This window comes from Onychostoma macrolepis, chromosome 04 (assembly GCF_012432095.1).
Source record: "Onychostoma macrolepis isolate SWU-2019 chromosome 04, ASM1243209v1, whole genome shotgun sequence".
Taxonomy (NCBI): domain Eukaryota; kingdom Metazoa; phylum Chordata; class Actinopteri; order Cypriniformes; family Cyprinidae; genus Onychostoma; species Onychostoma macrolepis.
Window position 1 is genome coordinate 30,966,579 of NC_081158.1, and position 15,659 is coordinate 30,982,237.

At 37.6% G+C, this 15,659-nt stretch overlaps 1 protein-coding gene across 1 annotated transcript in view; it reads left to right on the forward strand.

Moving 5' to 3' along the window:
- Positions 1-4,168: 4,168 nt before the first annotated feature.
- cald1a (caldesmon 1a) overlaps positions 4,169-15,659 on the forward strand; it is a 40,152-nt gene continuing 28,661 nt past the window's right edge. Inside the window, exon 1 of the mRNA XM_058774265.1 lies at positions 4,169-4,358. The gene's annotated coding sequence lies outside the window, so the exon portion shown is untranslated. The remainder of the gene's footprint in view (positions 4,359-15,659) is intronic.

Consider the following 15,659-nt stretch of genomic DNA (forward strand, 5'->3'; position numbering starts at 1 on the left):
ACAGGAACTGCATGACAAATACCCAGTTTAAAGCAGTTTTAGGTGTTGACCTACAGATGGCGCTCTGCATTTATACTACATCGACTGAACTGGCATTAAATCAACACCAGGGGGCGACAAAGTCACAGATTTCTCAGCAGGCCTCAACTGAAGCCTTACATCAGCCGTAGAGTCACAAGAATACCACTGTATAAAAAGACACAAGTCAAGTGTTATAGTTTTTATGTGAAATAAAACATTTTGTGCATCGACAGATGTAGTGGTGTTTAGAGAAGGAAGTACAGGGAGGTGAAGGGAAGGAATTTGGGTGGCACTGTATCCTCTATTACCACACAGATGGCAAACCGGCACAGATAATGCCATCAGTCATCGAGACCTGAGTCAGCACATCCACTTCAGCACAGAAAAAGCTTTAAGGTCATAACAGACTTTAAATCAGCAGAGGAAAGTAAATCTGTGAATTCAGCTGAACTAGACCAGTGAATCAATACCTGTGGATTCGAGCTTTAGGATATCTGTATGTTTTGTATATGTGGATATGAGTAGTTAACATGAAGTATTACTTCACATAGAACTAATTTTTAAAATGATTATTTATTTTATAACAAATTTTATGACCTCATGAATTTTTGCTTTGTATCAATTATTCGCTCAAAAACTGCAAGTCAATTTCACAAATAATTATGAAGAAATGGCATGTAACTCTAAATTAAACATGAAATTAAGTTAAAATACTGTAATAGCATTTTCTTGTAAAACGTACTTTAATAATTTAGTTTTATTTTTGCTTTTCCTTTTTTCAAATTCAAAAAAATCATTTTAAAGTTTATTTTTTATTAGTCAAATAATTAAAAATATATAATTAAAAAATAAATAGGTTTGCACTTTCTCTTTTACATTCATTTATATTTGAACCTAATTTATTTTTTTTATGTGTATAGATATGTTTTGTGGCAAGTACCCATATGCTGCAAGTTTTCTATTTGTCCAGACACATAAAAAAGAAAAAAGCACCATCTAAATATTTTTCAAGTGGATCAAAGTTATTTTGAAACCTTTGTGCATAATCTTAAAGCATGCAGTATCTTTTTACTATCCTATTAATGCAGGTTTCTCATTTTTATGATTAGCAGATGGATGTGGTTTAGATTGGATACAGATGCCGTCTCTTTGGCAATGTTAGACGCACATTGTTCTTCCTCCCTGGAAAATGACTTCCAAAGGTTCATTGTATCCTGCCGCACTCTTTTTAATGCCAGGAAGGTTTAGGATCAATGTGAGAGAAGTTCAGAGATCAAGGAGAATTATCAGATTGTTCTGTAACGTCCTCAGTTCACCGAGCTGATAACTGAGATGCTGCATACTTCATCTTCTGTATATTAAAATCAACAGGTCATACCTTGTACAGTTCATTATTTATAGCAGAAAATGTAAAAATGTCTCACTTGGTAAGTTACTGCAGTTTAAATCTTCAGTATCCACAATCACGAGGCCATTGGAGATGAACAGTCATGTGAAATCACATCCTGAAAGATATAAAGCAGAGCAGATATTAGCACCCTGGGGTTCACCTACAATTCTCTGTGATGTTAAACTCTCGATGCTTCAGATGTCCTGGTTAAATCAAGTTCATGTACTCCCATAGAGAGAGACAATCTTCAGATATTCCCTTTCTTAGAGCAAGTTAAGACAAGCGGCTAATATTTTCAGGAACTCGTATTCATATCTGAGGTCATCTGAGGTCTTTCCCTGATGTTATAAACCAAAGCACATTATGAAAGTAAACATCTGAGATCTTCAGGCAAATATAGTGCAGGTAAAGCCCAAAGATCAAAAGACCAAAAATGTCTGGCAACTTCTGCTGTATAACCAAATTACAGGCAAAGCGATCGACATTTGACTGCTCTCGGTTTCCAATTCGTGGGAAAATACTAGGAGATATTTTGCTCACACTTTGAGGTGAAGCACTTCTGGTGCACTTCTGTTTCACCAGAGTCATATATGAAGGACAAATAAATCCTCATTTTCCTTCAATGGCGTTTGCTTGATTTATTTGACAGAGTTCAAGAATGCAATTTTCAGCCATTCTTTTTAACGCTGCCAAGACACACACACACACCGACCTCAGGTCTAATACTGTGGTCTGATTCTCACACATTACACTTACACATTCATTTTTGGTCAAAACATCCTTGAATGTACCTCAGTACACACTCTCAGAAATAAAGGTAGCTGTCACTGGGGCAGTACCTTTTCAAAAGCTACATGTTTGTACCTAAAGGGTCCATTTTGGTACCTTAAAGGTACATATTCAGGGCTCGCAAAATCGCTAGCCCGACGTCCCGGAGCTATTGTGTTTTCCAGACGGGCTACCAAAATGTATCACTGCCTGCCCGACGGGCTCCTTAAATACAGATCTCCCGCGGGTCCTTAAAAACTCTGAAAGTGAGTTGTATCAAAATTAAGGCCTTAAAAAGTTTTAAGTACGTTAAATGGTATAAGAAATGTCTTAATTATCATTTCAAGAGGTCTTACAGTTGGGGACGGAAAGACAAGAGTCGTGATACGGCAGGATTAAACTTCAGAGAATGAATTTGCATTTCCAATAAGCCTTTCTTGCTGTTTATGCTCAGATCAATGCAAATATCAACTCATGTTTTTACGCAGCAAACACATAGAGTTGTAAATGAGAAAGAAGTTAATGTGCCTTCTAAAAATCTAAACAATTAAGACAGTAATATTTATACGTTTTAAATTAACATAACATAAAAATGGTCTATAGCCTGAAATGCTGTTGTATAAGATTTTTGTTTTTGTGAAAACCTGTATCTGAACTGTAAATCATGTAATTTTATGGCTCAAAACTGTATGTTACCATTGTCCAACCCCGCTCATTCTGTGTTCATTTTACTTGTGCAGCTCTTAAAATGGGTCATAAATTGCCTTAAATTTATTTTTAAAAATTCTGCAGATACCCTGTAAATAGTGAAATGAGATTCCTTCCTTCCTTCATATTTGTTGATATTTGTGTATTGAAAATATTTTTGATTGACATTTAAACTCCTATCTGATTTTCTATATTTAAAAAAAAAAAAGGTCTTTTTTTAATTAGGGCTAGTTAAATTAATTTTCGGGCTACCAAAATCTGAAGAGTAGGCTACCTGCCCGAAGGGCTACCAGGGATTTTGAAATTTTGCGAGCCCTGATATTAGTACTTAAAATGTACATATTTGAACCTAATAGGTACAAAAGTGTACCTTTTGAAAAGGTACCGCCCCAGTGACAGCTTTTGTACCTTTATTTCTGAGAATGCAGAGGCTCAGCATTTTATTTTGGTTATCATACTCATTTATTGAGGTAATTAATAAATCAAAACCTCGTCAAATAAATAAAAAGAAATACTTTACAGTTACTTTTTATTGATTAGGCTACATGATTATTTAATTATTATTTGGATTATTGAAGAGTTAAAATGGCAGGCCACACAATTATTCTATTCAAATTAATGTAGGCTAATAAACGAGTTAGGCCAAAAGTAATCTAAAACTTATCAAATGTGATAAGTGTAACGTAATATATTACGTTACTAACAACTATTTTCATCAGGTTATCTGAAACTGGTGTTTACTTTCTTGTCTCTCGTATCCCGCCGCGCTCACTCTCACTCTCGTGAGACTCTATTGCATTGAAACTACCTCAGATAACTTTAGTATTAATATATTGCTGTAAATAATATTCTAAAAATATTTTTTTCTTCGCGTAAGCGTTAAGGTAAGGCATTTAAAATCAAATCAGTATATGTCCACGTAGGCTATTTATTTATTTATTTAGTGAGTGTCCATTTAATAAGCAAGCAGGGTAATATACAGTCTTTATCGCAAAATAAACCCTTTCAGGACGACGTGAGCATTGTTTGGTCAAGGTTGCTGTCAAGTAATTATCTATTTTCCCATTTCAGCTGCAGGCATACATAATAAAACGGGATATGTTCAGTTTGAAAGTAAGAAACATGCATTATATATTTATGATTTAACTTTCTACATTAAATAATGAATTAATAAGAATACTATAATGCAGTAGTGTTCGTTTATTAAGCTATTTATTATTAAAATGAAGGTTATTAAATCTGTGTTGCCAGTGCTTTAGACGAGTCTGGAACTGCAACTGTACTCGGCGGGTGAAGAAGGCGGAGGTCGGATGGAGTGAATGGCTTCTAAAGGGAGGAGCTTCCCAAACTCAAGAGTCCTGTTACTGAACGCTGGAGATTTTGGGAGTGAAGGAACAGCTCAAGTCATTTTCTCTTTGTAGGGTTCTTCGCACATCTAAAGGACGCACACTTCGTTCGCCTCACCGCGCAGGTGAGTTTTACCGTCACCGCCAGATGTTTGGATGCGACTTTACTAACTTTACGCGCTATTTAGAAACTCTTCCTCCTTGCTTGATAAAACATTAACCATTTGGCGTCAGTCTCACTGAAGTCTTTTGTTGAAAAGCGTGGCTTATATTGCATGCATTTTATAGAAGGCTATGCTGAATATTATATATTAGTTTACACTTTTAGAAAGTTCTAGCTCTAAATCTGTGATTCAGCTTTGGGATAGCTACATATAAATATAGCCTACTTTTACTTTAATGCATGTTGATTGTTGTTTGAGAGTTAAATTGAATGCTTATTCAAGTCTCTTAATCCTATTTCTTGTACCCTTTCTTTCCACACATACCCATTTTGCATACTACTTTATCTTATTTACGAATCAGCCTGGATTTCTTTCCAACAAGCCAAAATCTCCAGAAAAGGGCCTGGGTTGGTTGACAGCTGCCAAAACTGTCTAAAAAAGGCATTTTGATACTCTGTTGACCTGACTGGGTTGGTTTTAAGTGTGCTTTGCCGCAATAAACCTTTTATTGCATTGAACTCTTTTAGGGATCTTCTGCTTTTTTGCATCTTTTTGAGGGATTCTGTTAGTAACCTCTCTAGTGTCCTTTAGCGTCCTGTAGTCTTCATAAATAGGAAGCTACTGTCCCATGCTTAGATTTAGGGATGCTGTAGCCCATTAAGATTCTCACTGGTATCGTCCAAAACGGATTTGGAGTTTTCTCTGGCTGCCCGCATCTCCACACTCTCTTCTCAAAATATTTGTGGCGTGGAATCACCGGCCATGAACATTCTTATATTGTTTAATTCATGTCTGTTGTGGGATTTGGGATGGAGCTGAGGGGGTGGGGGGTTTAGACTGGATGCTTTGGGAAATTTCTCTTCTGGGAACCATTGAGTGCTTGTTTAACTAAAGCGATGCATTTATGAAGCATCTTGATTGTTGCTGTTTGCGTTTTGGCAGCGAACCCGTAAATCCCGACCGACAAAGAATGCAAGCTCTGTACTTATTGCAAACTATTAAATTAATTTTATGGCCCCATTTATTAACACAACAGCACAGGCCAGGCTTCTATGCCTACTGTAGGGCAGCTGCATTTTCGGCTGATTCAGCTAATAACGTGCATGCAGCTTAGTACAGAATCTGTCAGATTGTGACTCTGGACCTCGTTTTATTGCTCTGACCTTAAGATGTACGAGTTAGAGCTTGAGGGAAGATCTGAACACAGAATGATGGAGTGATGTGCTGTCAGAATAGCAGCACGGACAGTGAAGCGTGGTGCTCACAACACTGCGGGCCAGTAATTGGCCATGAAACGGGATCTGATAACAATGTGGTGTTTGGAAAATATGTGGGGAATGCCCTCGCCTTAAAAGGAACAGACTGAATGCGGTGACAGATGATTGGAATAGTCTCTGGAATGCAAAACAGCACTGTTTTCCCCCATTTTGCACTTTTCTCTGTTTTGGCTCCCTCTTTGTTGGGTTATGGGAACAGGCTGCCTGTAGGGGTCTAGAGGGTCCGTCTTACAACAGACCCGTCCAGAGCCACTCATGTAAATCATGATGAATAAAGTCACAATGACCTGAGAGGACTGAAATTCTTCCCTTGTCATAAACACTATCTGCTGCCAAAAGCATGACACCGGCGTAATCCAAGGAGAAAGACAGTAGTGTTTTCCTCGATTTAGAAACCCAAGGACTTTGGGAAAAGATGACAAATGTGAGGTGCAAATGAAATGTGGTGTTTTTAAGGCACATTAAACCATGTAAACGTTTATAATGGGATGCAATAAAGGCCAAAAAATTTTCCTTTTGTTTATAGACACCATTTGCCTACTAGCCTAATGTTTGAGATAGTCTTTGTCACTCAGATACATTAAGCAACTGTTGTCATATAATGTCAAAAATACTGTCTTTTCTTCTTGAATTATGGTGGGGTTTTTTGGCAGTAGATGATTACAGTGTTTATGACAAGTGAGACTTAATTCTCCATGATTCATTTTTTCCTCACTTTTTTTTTTTCCCCCCCGCTAATGGGTATATGAGTAGTATGATATTATATGAGTAGTTATATGTATGAAGGTAACAGTATCTATCCTGTCTATATTTATTTTACTGAGAAAAAAAACAATGATTTTGTGTATTACACAGTCATGTAATGCCATTAGAAAGCGGTAACACTTTGCAAAAAGGGTACATGAATAATCATGTACTAATGCCTAAATTAATACTTAATTCAACACATACTAATGATTATTAAGGGAGTTAACTAGTTATGAACTATCCTTAACTACGACTGGAGTCATACGGATTCATGCATGAATAACGGCAGCCTTAACTACATGTTAGTACATGTTTGATGGTTAATGCATTAACATATATGGGTTAACTAAATCAAACAGCCTCTTTAAGAAGGAATAAGAAATACTCTGACTTTGAAATTAATTTAATACTATCATAATTTCAGCATTTGACATCCTCAGCTTTGTCATAAACATTATTGGGTGGCAAAGGATTAGTTGATCCTCCTCATCAAGTGTAGAAAGTACTAATGTCTGTTTTATGTTCATCTCTCACCCTATTGTGTCTTATACACGGATTAATTAAAAAAAAAAAAAAAAAACCTAACCCACAAAGATTATTTGTAGAACAATTCCTGAAGAAATGCTCAAACTGGAAAGAGTTCACTCTCCATCCAGACACAGCCGTGATGATCCTGTACCTCCGCTCTCTGACTTCTTAAAAATCCACACAGCATCTCTTAACCGAGCTGAATACTCACTGTGTTAGTACATGTGTGTTTGATAGAAAGTATAACATAAATCATGAGCTGAGTTTAGTAAGTAGTTAACAGTGAATTCATTATGATTGGGCCCCCTCAAGTAAAGTCATGTCAAAATCAACTTTAGCAAGCCATTAATTGATGTTAGTTTATGGGTAGTTAATAATGAGTTGACACAAAAGCAGACGACATTTAGTAGATTAAAATATAAAATATATATATATAGAGATGAACATAAAACAGACAAGATCAGTCATTAGTGTATTTAGTATTTTCTACACTTGATGAAGAGGATCAACTAATCCTTTGCCACCCACTAATGAGTAATGCTCAAATTATGATAGTATTAAATTAATTTCAAAGTCAGAGTATTTCTTATTCCTTCTTAAAGAGGCTGTTTGATTTAGTTAACCCATAAATGTTAATGCATTAACAATCAAACATGTACTAACATGTAGTTAAGGCTGCCGTTATTCATGCATGAATCCGTATGACTCCAGTCGTAGTTAAGGATAGTTCATAATTAGTTCACTCCCTTAATAATCATTAGTATGTGATGAATTAAGTATTAATTTAGGCATTAGTACATGATTATTCATGTACCCTTTTTGTAGAGTGTTACCTAGAAAGCTTTTGTAACGGTATATACTACCATTCAAAAGTTTGGGGTCATTACATTTTTTTTTTATAGAAAAAAATAAAAATACTTTTATTCAGCTAGGATGTGTTAGTTGATACTTGGAAAAAGTATCATAGTTTCTAAAAAAAATCTTAAGCAGCACAACTGTTTTAAAGTTCCAACACTGATAATAAATCATAATATTAGAATGATTTCTGAAGGATCATGTGACACTGAAGACTGGAGTAATGGCTGATGAAAATTCAGCTTTGCATAATAGGAATAAATTATATTTTGAAGTATATTATAATATAAATATAATAATATTACAGTTTTTTCTGTATTTTATTTATTTATTTATTTTAAATGCAGCCTTGAGACTTCTTTAAAAAACATAAAAAATCCTACTGATCCCAAACTTTTGGTATATTTATAAGCAAATTATTAAAGTCTAGCCTTACCTCTGAAACAGCTGCTTAGCATTTATATACAGGTGCTGGTCATATAATTAGAATATCGTCAAAAAGTTTATTGATTTCACTAATTCCATTCAAAAAGTGAAACTTGTATATTATATTCATTCATTACACACAGACTGATATATTTCAAATGTTTATTTCTTTTAATTTTGATGATTACAGCTTACAGCTCATGAGAGTCAAAAATCAGTATCTCAAAATATTAGAATATTACTTAAGACCAATACAAAGAAAGGATTTTTAGAAATCTTGGCCAACTGAAAAGTATGAAAATGAAAAGTATGAGCATGTACAGCACTCAATACTTAGTTGTGGCTCCTTTTGCCTGAATTACTGCAGCAATGCGGCGTGGCATGGAGTCGATCAGTCTGTGGCACTGCTCAGGTGGTATGGAAGCCCAGGTTGCTCTGATAGTGGCCTTCAGCTCATCTGCATTGTTGGGTCTGGTGTCTCTCATCTTCCTCTTGACAATACCCTATAGATTCTCTATGGGGTTCAGGTCAGGCGAGTTTGCTGGCCAATCAAGCACAGTAACACTATGGTCATTGAACCAGCTTTTGGTACCTTTGGCAGTGTGGGCAGGTGCCAAGTCCTGCTGGAAAATGAAATCAGCATCTCCATAAAGCTTGTCAACAGAAGGAAACATGAAGTGTTCTAAAATTTCTTGGAAGATGGCTGCGTTGACTGTGGACATCAGAAAACACAGTGGACCAACACCAGCAGATGACATGGCAGCCCAAATCATCACTGACTGTGGAAACTTCACACTGGACTTCAAGCAACATGGATTCTGTGCCTCTCCACTCTTCCTTCAGACTCAGGGACCCTGATTTCCAAATGAAATGTAAAATTTACTTTCATCTGAAAAGAGGACTTTGGACCACTGAGCAACAGTCCAGTTCTTTTTCTCCACAGCCCAAGAAAAATGCTTCTGACGTTGTCTCTGGTTCAGAAGTGGCTTGGTAGCCCTTTTCCTGAAGACGTCTGAGCGTGGTGACTCTTGATGCACTGACTCCAGCTTCAGTTCTCTCCTTGTGAAGCTCTCCCAAGTGTTTGAATCGGCTTTGCTTGACTGTATTCTCAAGCTTGCAGTCATCCCTGTTGCTTGTGCACCTTTTCCTACCCAAATTCTTCTTTCCAGTCAACTTTGCATTTAATATGCTTTGATACAGCACTCTGTAAACAGCCACACCTTTCAGTAATGACCTTCTGTGACTTACCCTCTTTGTGGAGGGTGTCAATGTTCGTCTTCTGGATCATTGCCAAGTCAGCAGTCTTCCCCATTATTGTGGTTTCAAAGAACAAGAGATACCCGAAATTTATACTGTAGGGATGGTCATTTATTCAAACTCAAATGTAAATATTCTAATATTTTGAGATACTGATTTTTGACTTTCATGAGCTGTAAGCTCTAATCATCAAAATTAAAAGAAATAAACATTTGAAATATATCAGTCTGTGTGTAATGAATGAATATAATATACAAGTTTCACTTTTTGAATGGAATTAGTGAAATAAATCAACTTTTTGATGAAATTGTAATTATATGACCAGCACCTGTAATACTAATAGAGTTTAACACTTAAGACTAAAACAGTAATATAGTATAAATACGACTGGATGAATTCTTGTAAATATGGCAAGTTTGTGATGTTGCTTGGCACCTGTAAGTAACCTGCAGTTACAGAGTGTTTTCACCGGACGCGAGTGGCATGTCACATCAAAACTAAATCGCTCCCACTATAATCAATGGAGCTGTACACTGGAGGCACCTGTCTGTAAAACAACATGCAGAGTAGATTATAGTTTTCTGTTTGGTATCAGACTGCAGGTATAAAAAGTATAGCAGAATCTGCAGACACATTTCTGCTGTCACATGGTTTACAGTTTCATACAGCCCGGCCCTATTTGGGCATTCGGACATTCTAGATTGATGTCCTTCTGCTTCTTATCTGGTTTAGTCTACATTCATGGCCTTGTTTTATCAAGAGCAGAACATTTGCCAAAACTCTATTTGGAGCCCTCAAATGCATCAAAACATGTAATTATATTGAGTTGAGCTGACAATTTAATTTGCAAGTTTGCATTATAGAGGTTCTCATTAAATGTGCAAAACAATTTTCTAGATATGAAACTCCCATCACTGTACTGAAATCATTTTTGGTTATCCACAAAAAGATTTATGCACATGCGTCATGCATTCTCTTTCTATTTTTATTGCTCGTTCGTTCGTTCTTACATTTTGGAAATACAAAGCATTCTCAAAGTCATTGTGTAAAGCAAAGCTGCAATAAAAATTATTTTAGATGACTCTTGTGAGGTGTTCAAGTAACTTTTTGTTAGCATGATTGACGTGCTGCAGAAACCTCAGGAGATGCAGCTGTCTAACCCTTCCCCCTTCATATGTTCAGCTATTCCTCTGCCGCTTTGAATCTGATAGCCTGTAATTTTAAAGCACTGGATCCAGGAACCGCAGTTGTGTAACGCTGCAGCGTTTCTGAGCGTTCTCAGAACCACTGAGCTCCAAACCAACGGTGACGATCGGGAAACGCGGCGAAACGGGGGCATTCCTCGATTGTGAAGTCAGAGCCATCTGAAACTTTAGCTCATGTTTATTTAGGTCCCTGCAAATATGCAATAAGTGCCCCAGATGTTTTGTTAGTAATATATAAATCTGAAATTCCTCCCGCCTTTTACATTAAGTCCTTCTGCAGCAGGATTCCAGTTTTTTTTTTTGCTGTAATTTGACTTTGTGGTCTGTTTGTTGTCCTTTATTGAGACGGCAGGTTTCAGTGGAAAAGTCTAATGGTGCCTGGCCTTGGATTTTGAGGAGATCTTAAGTGCACTAGGCTTGCGCTCAGACCGCTGGTTTGTCAGGATTTTTCAGGGGTGATGAAGGCTAATGGATGTTTTTGCTTCTCCACTCTTCTGCATGGACAGAATTAGACTTAAGGGATAACGCTTCAGTTGGGAATAAAGATGACAACTAAAAAGCTGCAGTATTGATTAATTGTCTAAATATGGCCAATTTTAGAATAAGGGAACATTCACAATTTTAGAGATATAATCACTATTTTTGCTTGGCTGCAATGCAAAGAAAATTGTAGCCTGGCCATATAAAGCTGTGACTTTATAGGACTAGTTCAACCTGAAATGAAAAGTTTTGCCATCCTTTACTCATCATCATGTTGTGCCAAACCTCTATAACTTACTTTCTTATGTGTAAACATTGACTTTCATTGTATGGCCAAGAAAAATGAAGACATTTTTCAAAATTCAGAAGAAAGAAAAGTCATGCAGGTTTAGAACAACATGAGGGTGAGTTAAATGGTGACATAATTCTCATTTTTAGGTGAACTTTCCATTTAAGACTAAGGAGAAGAGCCTGCTAACTGGTAGCATCATCAATGAGCAATTCTGGTTATGCATTTGGCTTATTATTTTATACAAAGTCATTTACATTGCATTAAAGTTGTGCATGTTATTAGTTCATGCGTTCCCTGGGAATCAAACCCATGACCTTGGCATCTCTTTGAGCTACAGGAATGTTCATTCATTGGTCTGAATGAACATACAAGTGGTAAGTGACAATCAATTAATTAAATATTCATAACCAATGCTGAGTGCTCCTCCACTTTTCATATCATTTTACATCCCTGAATATATGCCATCCTTCAAAAACCATGTGATGTCAAGTTTTCAAAATGACCATAATAGTAACGTGTAGCCAATCTGAGTTTTTATTTTTTTGCAGTGAGCTGATTCTCATCTGCAAAAACATGGACAGGAAATGTCTCGGCGAGCCCATTTTCCCTGTCCTCGGCCGACCACTAAACAAACAAAACTAATCAAGAGATGTCCAGCACATTCCATTAGAAATCACTCCGTGAGAGGGAAATGAAGAATTAGGGGACATATTTAGGGTCGGCCATGATGCAGAAGCGAAAGAACGCATGAAAATTGACGTTGACTCTAGCATGAGGTCATGTTGATGTAGGTGCTTAGCAGAGGCCCGTGTTGTGAGCGCGAATTCGCGCCAGCGCTCCCATAAAGGTGTTGAGGGAGAGCCAGCGAGCTTTGATTTGACGAATGCCGATTCTGCTGAGGTAAGGAGCGCTTTAGCGAGCTGCTAGTCAAACTCTCCTGACCTCCTGACCTAAGAAAGCAAGCACGCTTCTCTTTGCCGGCTTGCTTTGTGCTCTTTCAGCCTTACATGGTCAGATCGTACATGCATCCTTATCACGAGCCAAGCTGGGTCAAAGAAAAAGCCAATCTTGAGAGGTGATGTTACTGCTTGCATGATGAATTTGAGCGGTATTGAGTAACAGATGACCTACATGGGCTGCCAAAGACAAAAGCTGACTGATGATGTTGAAATCATTTTTTTTTTTTTTAACCCAGAGCAAAATCCCCTCAATACCTCAGTGAAATGATTCGACGCTAGTCTTATTTCTCTGTTAATTCTTTAATAGACCTCAGTCTTTATGTGTGCGTCTGGTAATGGTAGCAGCGGTAATTGTTTAAGAGTGCCTTTATGGAGTGAACTCTTTCCTTCTAATCAGAAGCATATTTACGTACTAGCACACTCGCCTCAGAGGGATCCTCAGGAATGCAAGGCAGCGTCGTGCGCGCATACTCGCCTCCTTTTTCTTTCCACTTCACATGTCATTGCGTTCTTCTGAGAGAGCCAATTAAAGCTGATTAAAGCCTAAGATCAAAGCCGCCGGCGTGGCTGTCACTCAGGATTCCTTTTTCGATTGTATATTTACCTGCGAGCGTTAAATGAAATGCATCCTGACTGCTTTACATAAGCGGAACTATACGTCACTTTGCGGTATTGCAGCTCGGTTTGTGTTTGTAAGTTGAGAAGCACTGTGGAATGAGTTAATTTCTTCATCTGCAGACAGCTGGCAGTGAGTCAGACGCAGAAACGCGCTCTCATAGTGAGAGTTTTTAATCAGCAACGCTCTGTGCAGAGACAAACTGGCATTCAAGAGACTCTTACCTCATAAGAAATGTGTTATTAATGATTCCCCATTACAATCGCTCCTCATACTATTAATAAACATCTCAGGTCTGGCTTTTTTAAAGCGGATTTTATTACCCTTCAGTTGGAGTTCACACTAGCGGAGACGCTTGCCTGCTGTACTTTGCAGGGCTAGTGATTCTAAGTGAGCAGAAAAGGCAGGGAATTTATTTGATACATGTCCCAATAGTCAGTAAATGTATTCAGAATGGACCTAATGTGATTCAGAGGCGGTAATCATAAAAAATATACGTTGTATTTATAGTAAGTCATTTGCATTGGTTGTGTAGTAGCTCTGTTCCAAGATATTAAGGCATCAAAGGCTGTTCCAAAAGGTTTGTAATGTTGTTATACCACATTTTGACCAAATTCAAAGGCAGCATTGCACATAGGCCTATCCTTTATAAGGAAGGCAATCCAAATCTGCATTGTGACTAGATTTGTGAACAAAAACATTTTCATTTAATAACATAAATTACTGAATCTTTACCCAAGTGTTTGTGGGCTATGGACTTTTATGCAGATTTTTTTAGTAGAGTATCTTTTTCGCTTTGCAGCATGCTACCATCAAACTCTATTGGAATCTGCCGTGTCCCAATTCAACATACTATCTGTCCTGAATAGTATTTGAAATTAGAATTAGTGTCCCAAATCGTATTATGTTGAAATGAGTATCCCAAAGGTACCTGGACTATTTCTGGTGGATATTTGGAAGTTTGCCCACAACCCATTGCGCTTTACTGGAGGATTCAGTTCAGAACTACAAACATGACATACAGCGCCGTAGTGCTATGGACATCCCAATTTCGAATCCTGGCTCGACAAACATTCCCCCATCATAAGGTCAAAAACGCAAAAAAATAAATAAATAAAAGGTAAGATATAAACATGCAATTCTGAGTAATAACGTAGTAATGAGATAGAAACTTTGAGATTAAAAAGTTGCAGTTACCTTTTTTATTTTTTATTCAGTGGTGGAAACAGGCTTCCATAGAGAACTTTTTATAAACATTCACAGATACGTTTGACCATACGATCAACTTTTCATTATGCAAACGCATTAGACAAGTCCTCTGCATGAAAGACCAGTGACTGGCAGATCATCATGCTACTTCTTTTCTCTCCAGTACGGTAGGAAGAATTGTTAAGTAGAGCAAATTAAATGAACTGAAATGTGAAGTATGTATATCAGGGGGTTACTTTAGCGAAATGATTGACAGGCCAGTTTATGGCGACAAAATATACAAAATATATTTCTTAAAATAATCATTTTTCATAGTGTGAACCTTTTTCCACTATAAAGAACCTTTTGTGCAATGAATAAGGTTCCATGGATGTTAAAGGTTCTACATGAAACTGTCGATGCCAATAAAGGCCCTTTATTTGAAAATAGTGGTTCTTTTAAGAACTGTTCAATAAAAGGTATTTCATTTAATATCAAAAATTGTTGACACAAAAATAGATGTGTGCTGTTAGCTTGGCACCATGCTAATATAAAACGCAATTAGTCGCTTATGAGGTTCAGTTTCAGTTACCATGCTGCCTTAAAAGCAAGTACCTATATAGACAGTCTACAGCAAGGCATGTTTTGGAACAGGGTCAACAACCAAATTGCGGGAAATTAGCATTTGGTGACGCTGAGGCCAAAACAATAGCAGCAGCAAACAGGCCCTTTGTTTATTTCTTCCTGGCCTGATGCAAACAAAATGGGGCATGCAAATTGATAGGGAGTCGGCCGTAATTACAGACTCGTTATTGTTAATCACTGACGCACACAGCATTCAAACATGTCTTTAAAAATGGGTAAAAGCAGTTGTGCGTGTCTCTTTGAGTGATGAAATACTTGAGAGGTTTTGATGAATGTGATGGAGGTCTTGTGTGTGTATGTCTATGGAAGGCCTGCAGACCTCATTAAGGTTTGCTTTAATGAACACGGCCTCAGTAACAAGAACAATGGGCACTTGTTGCAATCTGTCTGCTGTGTGTGTGTGTGTGCGGCTGCAGCGCCACTCAAGTCTGTGACAGGCGTCTGCGAGACCACCGCGGATAATAACGGCCCTCCATTAGTTCAGGTTAGACTTAATGATCGAGAATTGAGTCGGGCGCTTCTGAAATGCAATAGCGAGTCACTCAGGATCTGTGTCAACACAACCAATGTCAGCACCCTGAATGGGTGCTTGTGTGTGGCACAGGTGTGTAAAAGCAAGGGCCAACGTCGTTTTGGAGTGGCTCCAGTGGCGCTTGGGTTTGTGGATTAATCTCATTTCCAGTTCGGCCATTAGCTACCCTCAACCCGGGAACCTGAAACCGCCCCATAGCTCCAATATTCAATTATTTACAATTTCATGCTTGCCTGAGATTTGTGTTTTTCTTGT